Raw genomic sequence first — 11,069 nt, 5'->3', positions numbered from 1 at the left:
CATCCGTTATAAACATCACAAACTTCATTTTAACCAGCAGTGAAGTATCTTTGGTGAGGGAACTGTGATGCCAGCATATATCCACTGACATCACAGTCTGTTCTCTGAGTGGGATCACTTTATCCAGTTTACCTGCTCTGCTTGCTGTACTTGTCCTTGAACAGGCCCTTCTGCTCACTGTGTTGTTCTGAACCAATTGTCACTTCATGCCTTACTAAACCAAGCCCTTCTGACGACAGAAGGAACACATCCCTCCATTCTCCTCACATCCACGTGGTATCTAATAGCCTCTTTTGCACCTGCCTCCACCACCACCCGATATTCACTCCAGACACCCACCACTATGGGAATGAAAAGCAAAACTCGAAACGCAAATATCCTTTAAACATCCTGAGTCAGGTTTTTAACATCATTGCCTTTTCAATTTTTTTTTTTCAACAGCAGCGCTGCAGAGAAAAGATACAAAATGCACTAAATTACAAAATACCTCAATACTGCAAAAAGTCCAATGAGGATGTGTTCCCCCTTTTTCCTGAAGTTCATGCCCACTGGCATTGGACATTTCCACCTTAGAGAAAAAATCCCGGCTCTCCACTCTGTCTGTGTCTCTCACATTCCTGTAAACGTCTGTCAGACCTCCCTCAGCTTCTGCCACTCCGCAGAAAATTCCCCGAGATTGTCCGGTCTCACTTTATCCAGGCAGCATCTCGTTAAGCCTCTTCGGCTCACCATCCAAAACCTCTGCATTATTCCTGCATTTGAATGCAATTCTCCAGATGTGGTAAAACAAGAGATTTATACAGCTGCAACATAACTGCCTGACAATGGAACCACTGTCTGGGAGTTATGAACTCGGATTCCAAGATCCCCCTGCAGATCAACACAGTCCAATCTCCCCCAATGTATATAACAGCAAAGAGATAATGCTGAGGCTTTATAAAACACTAGTCAGGCCACACTTGGAGAATTGTCAACAGTGTTGGGCCCCACATCTCAGACAGAATGTGTTGTCATTGGAGAGAGTCCAGAGGAGGTTCAGAAGGATTATTTCGGGAATGAAGGGGTTAAAATGAGGAGCACTTGGCAGCTTTGACCCTGTGGTCACTGGAACTCAGAAAAATGCGGGGCATCTCATTGAAACCTACCGAATGTTGAAAGGACTGGATAAGGTGGATGAGGAGAAGGTATTTCCTGTGGTGGGGCACAGCCTCAAAGTTGAGGAGCCACCTTTTCAAACAGAGGTAAACAGCTTATTTTTTTTATTATCCAAGGTGTATTGGATCTGTGGAATGCTCTGCCACAGACCGAGTGTGTGGGTATATTCAAGGCGGAAGTTGATCGTTTCCTGATCGGTCAGGGCATCAAAGGATATGACGGGAGGTCAGATATATGGAATTGAGTGCGATCTGGGATCAGCCATGATGAAAAGGTGGCTGACTCAATGGGCTGAATGGCCTAATTCTGTTCCTATGCCTTATGGACTTATGAACAGAAGCCCCCTCAATCATGATGAATCTCCTCTGCACTCTTCCAGCACAAAACATCCTTTGTACAGAATGCTAAGCGGAACTGAATGCAACTTTTCAAGAACGTTGTCAAGTCGAGCCGCATCTGTTGAGGGGAATAGAGTCGATGACTGGGACAGAACCCATCACTTACGGCACTAACACAGGCCCTTCAGCCCAAATTTTCCTTGACACAGAACACAGAAATCTACAGCACATTACAGGCTCTTCAGCCCACAATGTTGTACCGACCATGTAACCTACTCTAGAGACTGCCTAGGATTTCCTGATCGTATAACCTTCTATGTTTCTAAGCTCCATGAACCTATCTAAGAATCTCTGAAAATATCCTATTGTATCCACCTCCACCATCGCTGCCGGCAGTGCATTCCACGCACCCACCACTCTGTGTGTAAGAAACTTACCCCTGACATTCCCTCAGTACCGACTTCCAAGCAGCTTAAAACTACATCCCCTCATGTTATTCACTTCAAGCCTGGGAAAATGCCTCTGGTTACCCACATGGTCAAAGCCTCTCATCATCTTATTACAATTACTTATGTACAGGTTAGGAGAAATATCGCTTCAACATCACCTCACAGCTCTTGAACTCAATCCCACGGTTGATGAAGGGCATCACACCAGACCCCTTCCTAACAACACTGCCAACCTCCACAGGAGCTTTGAGTGTCGTATGGACCCAAAATCTCTCTGACACTCCACACTGCCAAGAGTCTTACCATTAATATTATATTCAGTGTTCAAATTTGACCTGCAGAAATGAATCTCTTCATCTGTGTTGAACTCCATCTGCCACTTCCCGGTTCTGCATCCGAGGCAAGGAAATAGATTGCTGAGCCTCTGGCTAGGATCATTATGTCCTCATTGTCCATGGGAATGGTACCGGAGGATTGGAGGGAGGCGAATGTTGTCCCCTTGTTCAAAAAGGGTAGCAGGGATAGTCCAGATAATTACAGACCATTGAGCCTTACATCTGTGGTGGGAAAGCTGTTGGAGAAGATTCACAAAGATAGGATTTATTGGCATTTAGAGAATCATGGTCTGATCAGTGACAGTCAGCATGGCTTTCTGAAGGACAGATCGTGTCTAACAAGCCTGATGGAGTTCTTTTAGGAGATGACCAGGCATATAGATGAGGGTAGTGAGTGGATGTGATCTACATGGATTTTAGTAATGCATTTGATAAGGTTCCTCATGGAAGGCTTATTCAGAAAGTCAGAAGGCATGGGATCCAGGGATGTTTGACCAGTTGGATTCAGAATTAGCTTGCCTGCAGAAAGCAGAGAGTTGTGGTGGAGGGAGTACATTTGGATTGGAGGGTTGTGACTAGTAGTAGGGTCAGTTCTGGGATCCCAACTTTTCGTGATTTTTATTAACAACCTGAATGGGTTGGCAAGTTTGTAGAAGACACAAAGGTTGATGGTGTTGTGGATAGTGCAGAGGATTGTCAAAGATTGCAGAGAGACATTGATAGGATGCAGGAGTGGGCTGAGAAGTGGCAGATAGAGTTCAACCTGGAAAAGTGTGAGGTGGTACACTTTGGAAGGACAAACTCCAAGGCAGAGTAAATGGCAGGATACTGGGAAGTGTGGAGGAGCAGAAGGATCTGGGGCTACATGTCCACAGATCCCTGAAAGTTGCCTCACAGGTAGACAGAGTAGTTAAGAAAGCTTATGGGGTGTTAGCTTTCATAAGTCTATGGATAGAGTTTAAGAGTCACAATGCAATGATGCAGCTCTATAAAACTCTGGTTGGGCCACACTTGGGACTACTCTGTCCAGTTCTGGTCACCTCACTATAAGAAGGATGTGGAAGCATTGGAAAGGGTACAGAGGAGATTTACGAGAATCCTGCCTGGTTTAGAGAGTGGGTATGGATTATGATCAGAGATTGAGGGAGCTAGGGCTTTACTCTCTGGAGAGAAGGAGGATGAAAGGAGAAATGATAGAGGTATAGTTAAAATTAAGGGAAATAGATCGAGTGGAGAGCCAGCGCCTCTTCCCCAGGGCACCACTGCTCAATACAAGTGGACATGGCTTTAAGATAAGGGGACGGAAGTTCAAGGGGGATATTAGAGGAAGATTTTATACTCAGAGAGTGGTTGGTGCGTGGAATGCACTGCCCGAGTCAGAGGTGGAGGCAGAAACACTAGTGAAGTTTAAGAGGCTACTAGACAGGTATCTGGAGGAATTTAAGCTTAGGGAGGCAGAGTTCAAGGGTCGGTACAACATTGTGGGCCGAAGGGCCTGTATTGTGCTGTATTGTTCTGTGTTCTATCTATTTCTCGCTGGAATCTCTCTTTTAATTGAATTTTTCATTGAAGGCACGACACCGTACAGAAAACGTAATGCATTACATTTTCCTCCATTTTGCTTTTATACCTTACCCGTAAAGAACACCACAACGTCATCAGTGGGGCCTTCTGGGAGTTGTAGTCATTGGTTCTCGCTCGCTCCCTGTCAAAGCATGTTTCGTCAGCCACCACAGACGGCACCGAAACAGACCCACCGAGGCGCGAAGGGGAATCACACCCGTCCTTGTGGGCGCCGAGGCCGGCGACACCGACAGAAGCGACTCGCTGATCTCCACCATGGCGATGGAGCGGAAGAGCAGGGATGCCCCCGGGCCGATTTCCTCCAGCCTATCGTAGCTCAGACTTAACACTGGCCCCTGTTGTCATTGGTTGTAGTGCCTGTCGCTCAAATGGGAACTCAGAGGGTGATTAGTTTCTGTGAACTTCAGTCAGCCTTCCCGTCTTTATGAGTTTGGATTTGGATTTATAACGGGACAGGAAGCAAATTGGGAGAAATGTGAGTTTTTATGTGATGGTGCATCAGTCTCCGAGTTATATTATTAACAATAAAAGGGCAAAGGCCGTGGTGAGGAAGGAGGTGATTTACTGGAGGTTATATGGATGTAAAGGGGGCCCTCAGCTGCGAGTCGAGAGTTCGGAGGGGATCGAATTGATCTCCAACGGTTGTGCACGAAGTGGTTTGGACTTTGATAAGTTTGGCGACTTTTCTTTATTTTTTTTTCTTCATATATACTGTATCGTTATTAATCACTTAGTTATAGTAACCTTTATAAATTGTACTCATTTAATCGCATATGGTGTTGTCAGAAACACACTGAGTCTCAGCAATTTGCAGAACGGTAAACTTTATTTTTCGAGTCTGCAGAGTCGGACCCAACCAGCTCCTGCTAGATTGAGTGCCGAATTACACTTTGCACAGTTTTTTTATACCCTACTTGTTTACGAGTTTGTGAGTTGCACCCATGTGAGGTGCAGACATTCTTCCTTAATCTCATTACAAAATTACAAATGTGATTACCCTTTGGCCCACTTATCAGCCTCAGCGCATTTTGACCGTTATTGTTCAACCGTTAAGCATGTCTTCCCGTTACCCGTATCGCTTCTTTAATCAGCAAGCTATTGTTTCATCCTCATTTTGCAAATTGGTTTATACGTTGCCCAGCAAGTTGCTTTGCACGCTCTTTCTGTGTCAGCACATTCTAAATGGACTCCTTAAGTACCGTCTTTAATTTAATCATTTCTCTCAATCCACCCTTTTTCTTTTTAGAATGTGCTATCAATTGGGCTTTTGCCACGGGTTTACATAGGCTTCTTCCTCTAGCTCTATTTCTTTTTCTCATTCTGGATTATAGTCTCCTTAACTTTATCCGCATAATCGTCTACCAATATCGAGGGAATATCCCACTGTCCTCCCTTGTTAATGCATAGCCATTTATCCTTGGGAGGACAAGTGGTAACACTCCCATATACCCCTAATCCTTGGCCCTCAAACCCCCACACATATCCCTTATTTCTTACTTGATAATATCGCCTTCCGTTTTCCAGGCATTCCTCCTTTTTGTTGTAGTCATAACATTTCTCGTTTACATGCGAGTGTGATACAAAGGACCCTGGAAAAACCGTCATGCCCACCCTTACCGTCGTCCTGCACTTATCACATCCCCCTTCAGCGCTTCTCAACAATAGCAGTATATACATTACAGTCCCAAAGTTCATTCTGTCCGTCTTTTGAGCTTTAGCACCATCGGGTCTTCTCCCTGGACGCAAGTCGGGCTTTACGGGTCCCTTGATTCTCGCGGCGTGGGTCCACCCTTTTTCTTTTGTCCTTACTGCGGCTTCGGTGGTTAGTAGCACCTGGAATGGGCCTTCCCACTGCGGCTGTAACTTCTCTGGCTTCCAAGTCTTAATCAGGACCCAGTCACCGGGCTGAGTTCGGTGGAGTGCGAAGTCCAGAGGTGGGGTTTGTGCGAGTAACCCCTTCCTGCGCAATTCTGCAAAAGAACGAGACAGTGCCTGTAAATAGTCCCTTACAAAGACATCTCCCCCTTGCAGGGAAGGATAGCCCTCCACCTTGTTCCAATATGGAAGGCCAAACAACATTTCATAAGGGGATACTCCTATATCTTTTCGAGGAGCCGTGCGGATTCTTAGTAGGGCCAGGGGTAGACACTTGGTCCAGGGTAGCTTGGTTTCCATCATTAGTTTTGTCAATTGCGTCTTCAAAGTACTGTTCATCCTCTCAACTCTTCCTGAGCTCTGAGGGTGCCAGGGGGTGTGCAGCTTCCACTGGATTCCTAAGGCGTCACAGATTAGCTGGTGTGTTTTTGAGGCAAAGTGTGTTCCCCTATCTGAATCAATAGACCCCATTATTCCATATCTCGGGACTATATTTTCTAATAGGATCCATGCCACTGTAGGGGCGTCCGCTTTAGTGGTTGGGAATGCTTCCACCCACCGAGTGAAGTGATCCACAATTACTAACAGGTACTTCCATCTCTGAACTTGTGGTAGTTCCGTAAAGTCTATTTGGATCCGATGGAACGGCCGGACGGCTAATGTTTGTCCCCCCTTATGGGTGGCACGCATCATTTTCTTGTTTACCTTTTGGCAGGTGTAACAGCCCCACACCTCCTGTTGAGCTAGTGTGAATATCCCTTTACAAACATAGTCCCTTAGGATAGTGTCGCACATAGCTTGCACTCCCCAATGGCTTTGTTGTTGCAGTATATGACGAGTTACTTCCTTATTCAGTACTTGCCGTCCGTCGGGGGTCTTCCACTCACCTTCTGATGTTTGTCGGGCTCCCAGCTGGCTCATAGCGACTATTTCTACTTGGGTGAAGACTGGTAGTTTGTTAAGCCCTTCCCTTATTGGTATCAGGGTTAGAAGTCGGACCGTTTTTTCCATTGCTGCCCGTTTGGCTTCTTCATTTGCGAGCCGGTTTCCTATTGCTTCCGGGGCTGTTCCTCGTTGATGTCCTGGAACGTGAACCACTGCAATTTCTTGAGGTAATGTTAGGGCTTCCAGAGTCATGCTTATCATTTGTTCGTGAGCTAATTCCCTTCCCCTGGCTGTTATCAACCCCCGTTCTTTCCAAATCTTTCCGAAGGTGTGTACCACTCCATAGGCATACTTAGAATCGGTGTATATAGTGCCTATTTTGTTTCTTAACAGTTGTAGTCCCCTCTGCAATGCATATAGTTCACAAGACCTCGCTGACCGATTACCCGGGAGCCGGCCGGACTCCACCGTCTCCCTAGTCCTCCCGTTTATAATAGCATATCCACTGTGTCGTACCCCATTGATGCATCTGGAGGAGCCGTCGATATATAGTTCCTCGCCTTCAATTAGGGGAACTTCTTGTAGATCTTCCCTACTTTTTGTCTGAAGGTCTGTTAGCTCCACGCAGTTATGCTCGGTTTCCTCCCCTGTTGATTCCCCGTATAAGAACTGTGCCGGGTTACAACTATTGTTCTTTTCAAAGCTTAAATCATCCCCGACCATCAGAATGGTTTCGTATTTCAGTATGCGAGAGTCCGTCAACCACCGCTGAGCTTTTTGGGCTAAGAGGGTGCTAACGGAGTGCAGGGTATACACCGTCATTCTTCCCCCAAAGGTTAATTTCCGTGCTTCTTCTACTAGTACGGCTGCTGCCACTACGGCTTGTATGCACGTCGGCCATCCCCGGGATACCGGGTCTAACATTTTTGATAAAAAGGCCACAGGTTGCCGCTTTCCTCCTTTTTCTTGGGTTAGTACTCCTAACGCAGTTCCTTCATTGTTTGTTGCATACAGCTGAAAGGGCTTTTCCAGTGCTGGCAGTGTTAATACCGGGGCCCGAATTAGTTGCCCTTTTATTTTCCTGATCTTCTGTTCTTCTTCTTCGGTCCAGCTGATTATTCCCCGGTCTTCCTTTGCCAATTTGTCGTACATAAACTTCACCAGGGAGGTATAATTCTCTATCCAAATCCGGCAATAGCCCACTAAGCCCAGAAATTGTCTTATTTCCTTCTTTGTCCTGGGAAGCGGTATTTTAGTTATTCCCGCTATTCTTTCTGGGGTTATTTGGCGGTGCCCTTTACTGACTCCGTGTCCGAGATATGTTATTTCCTTCTCGACAAATTGCAGTTTCTTCTTGGACACCCGCAATCCTTTTTCTCCTAGGTAATTCAGGAGTCTTATAGTATCGTCTCGCACTACCTCCTCTGCTGGTCCCGATAGTAATAGGTCATCGACATACTGTAATAGTTGGTTCTTTTCGGTACAATGGAATCCAGCCAATACTTGCTCCAGTACCTGTTCGAATAGGTTTGGGGACTCCGTGAACCCTTGGGGCAAGACGGTCCACCGGAGTTGCTTCTTCCGGATGTCTTGCCATGCTTTTGATACAAATTCAATTCGTATGAATTGTTCCCCTACTGCCGAATTAGGGTCCACCCCCGCATACTGTTGCACATTTTTCCGCACCCTGTCGAGGAAGTCGGTTGGGCTCTCATCTTTCCCTTGGTGGTTTCCAAACGCCTTGGCAAAGTTGTGACCTTTTGGCACAGCCTCCCTTATTCCCTTGATGATGTACTCTCGCCACTGTCGCATATTGCGTCTTCCCTCTTCTGCTTGTTTGTCCCACTGTGGGTCGTTTACTGGAAATTTCCGGTCCCCCGGTAACTCATTCGGCTGTTCCCTTCCCCAAATTGATATTGCAGCTTGTCGTATCATTTGCCTCTCTTGTGCAGAAAATAGCGTTCCCATAATCGCATGCATTTCTTCCCAAGTGTAAACATTAGGTCCTAAGAATTGATCCAACTGTTCTGCCAGTCCCATTGGATCTTCTAATAAAGTTTTCATATCTTTCTTAAATCCTCGTACTTCGGTACTTGTCAGAGGGACGTTTACAAATCCTGTCCCTCCTCGTGCTCCTCCCATTGGAACCTCTCGAAGGGGACACAGCTGTACCTCTTCCTTTTTTAATTCGTCTTTCTTTTTCTTATCTGCTCCTGTCACACTCCTTGTTTCGATCCTTGCTTTTGCTTTTTCCCTAACATCCCTCTCCGGGTCTATTTCTTCTGTTTTTTCACTTTCTTCACGTCCTCCCTCTGCTCCCGCAAGGGGCGCAGAAGGCTGGACATAGGGAGGGGGTAAATGATCGAGTGGGTCCCACTTCCGCTCCCCTTTAATGCCCAATTTAAAACTCTTTGTTGTTATTCCTGGCCAGGGAGCCCAACAAAAAGCGTAAGCAATTTCTTCCGGTTTTACATTTGGTTTTGAATTAACGTAAATGTTTAAGGCTTGTCGTACCCAATCCTCCTCAGACCCAAGCCGCGGCCACCAGGCCGCAGGTTTTTCTATCGGCTGTTTCGACCAAATTAAACAGTACTGTATCATTTTTTTCTTTTGTTTCCCTTTTAGTCTTCCACATCCCCAATTCTCAAACATTCTACCGAGGGGGCTATCAGGAGGAACCCCCGGGTATGGTCCCGGTCTTTCCGTTTCCTCTTTCTTTTTAGAGCCACCCCTCCCATCTTATTCCGCTCTTACTTAATCCCGCACCCTTCTACTGCAACAGTAGGCACTTTACCCGGTGCGTACCAAGGACTTTTATCAGGAGGACCCCCGGGTAGCTATCCCGGTCTTCTCCGTCCTTACTTATTCCCGCACCCTTCTACTATAATAGTAGGCACTTACCCGGTGCGTCCTGGGGACTTCCAGTACCAGGTACTGTCCCCTTCTCCCCGTTTACCGCTCTGCGCTGTCCGGATATCACTCGCTCAAGCCGCGCCGGAGCGACGAGCACGGAGTCAGGGACCGCCAAACTCGGCGGGGTGCACCGTCTCCGATGTCCTTCCTCGTGTCCACCGCGGCCGGTGTGTGGATCCCGGACGAGCCCCCACGTTGTCAGAAACACACTGAGTCTCAGCAATTTGCAGAACGGTAAACTTTATTTTTCGAGTCTGCAGAGTCGGACCCAACCAGCTCCTGCTAGATTGAGTGCCGAATTACACTTTGCACAGTTTTTTTATACCCTACTTGTTTACGAGTTTGTGAGTTGCACCCATGTGAGGTGCAGACATTCTTCCTTAATCTCATTACAAAATTACAAATGTGATTACCCTTTGGCCCACTTATCAGCCTCAGCGCATTTTGACCGTTATTGTTCAACCGTTAAGCATGTCTTCCCGTTACCCGTATCGCTTCTTTAATCAGCAAGCTATTGTTTCATCCTCATTTTGCAAATTGGTTTATACGTTGCCCTGCAAGTTGCTTTGCACGCTCTTTCTGTGTCAGCACATTCTAAATGGACTCCTTAAGTACCGTCTTTAATTTAATCATTTCTCTCAGTGTACTGTCTGTTTTTGTGCGAGGCGGGGACATCACACAGCATCCACACCAGCTAATTACCCAGTTTGACGGGACCGGAGGCTGCTCCCCCTAGACAAGAATGAGCTGAGCGAGCCTGAGGCGACTCAGGGGGTTACATGGAAATAATATTGGAAGCGATATTAAACTTGGAATTGTTTGGGATATGATTTAGAAAGTTGTGAGAGTTATGGGGATCATAATATTCCAGTGTTGATTAATGAGGGCAAAATGATTGTTACTGAAACAGGGAAGGTTGTGTCACTGGCTGGGTCATTTGCTGAGATTCATAGTCAGGATAATTTAAGTGAAGAAATTAAACAATGTAGGGATACGATTTTCACTGAATACCCTGTTGTGCTGGAAGTCAGCTGTAGCAATGACAGTATCACTGATGGAGAGATTTCTTTGTTTGAATTTAAGAAGTCTATTAATAATGCAGGTCAGGGGTCTCCAGGAAAGAGTGATATTTGAAATTGTAATTGTATATAATTCACTTTTGTAAAATATTATATGTTTGAATTGTGCATCTACTTTCCTCATGGAAAATGGAAATAGCAGTGCCTGTTCTAAAACCTGGCTGATCCCCATTTGATCCTTCTAGTCATGGGCCTATATCGTGAATGTCTCATTTAAGTAAACTTATGGAATGTATGGTAATCAAGTATATTTTGGAAAGAGTGGTAATGAAGTTTTTTATTCGAGTTGGTTTTTGAAGGGTGAAATGACATAAGAGTCAGTTTTAGGTTTGGAAGATGATATTCGGAAAACACAATTAAATAACGATGTTGTAATAGCAGTATTTCTTGATACTGAAAAGGGAAATGATATGGAAGAAAGGACTTTTGATTAAATTAGGAGTGAGGTGGACATTG

This window comes from Hypanus sabinus (assembly GCF_030144855.1).
Source record: "Hypanus sabinus isolate sHypSab1 chromosome X2 unlocalized genomic scaffold, sHypSab1.hap1 SUPER_X2_unloc_14, whole genome shotgun sequence".
NCBI classification, from domain to species: domain Eukaryota; kingdom Metazoa; phylum Chordata; class Chondrichthyes; order Myliobatiformes; family Dasyatidae; genus Hypanus; species Hypanus sabinus.
Note: the sequence above shows the minus strand (reverse complement) of the source record.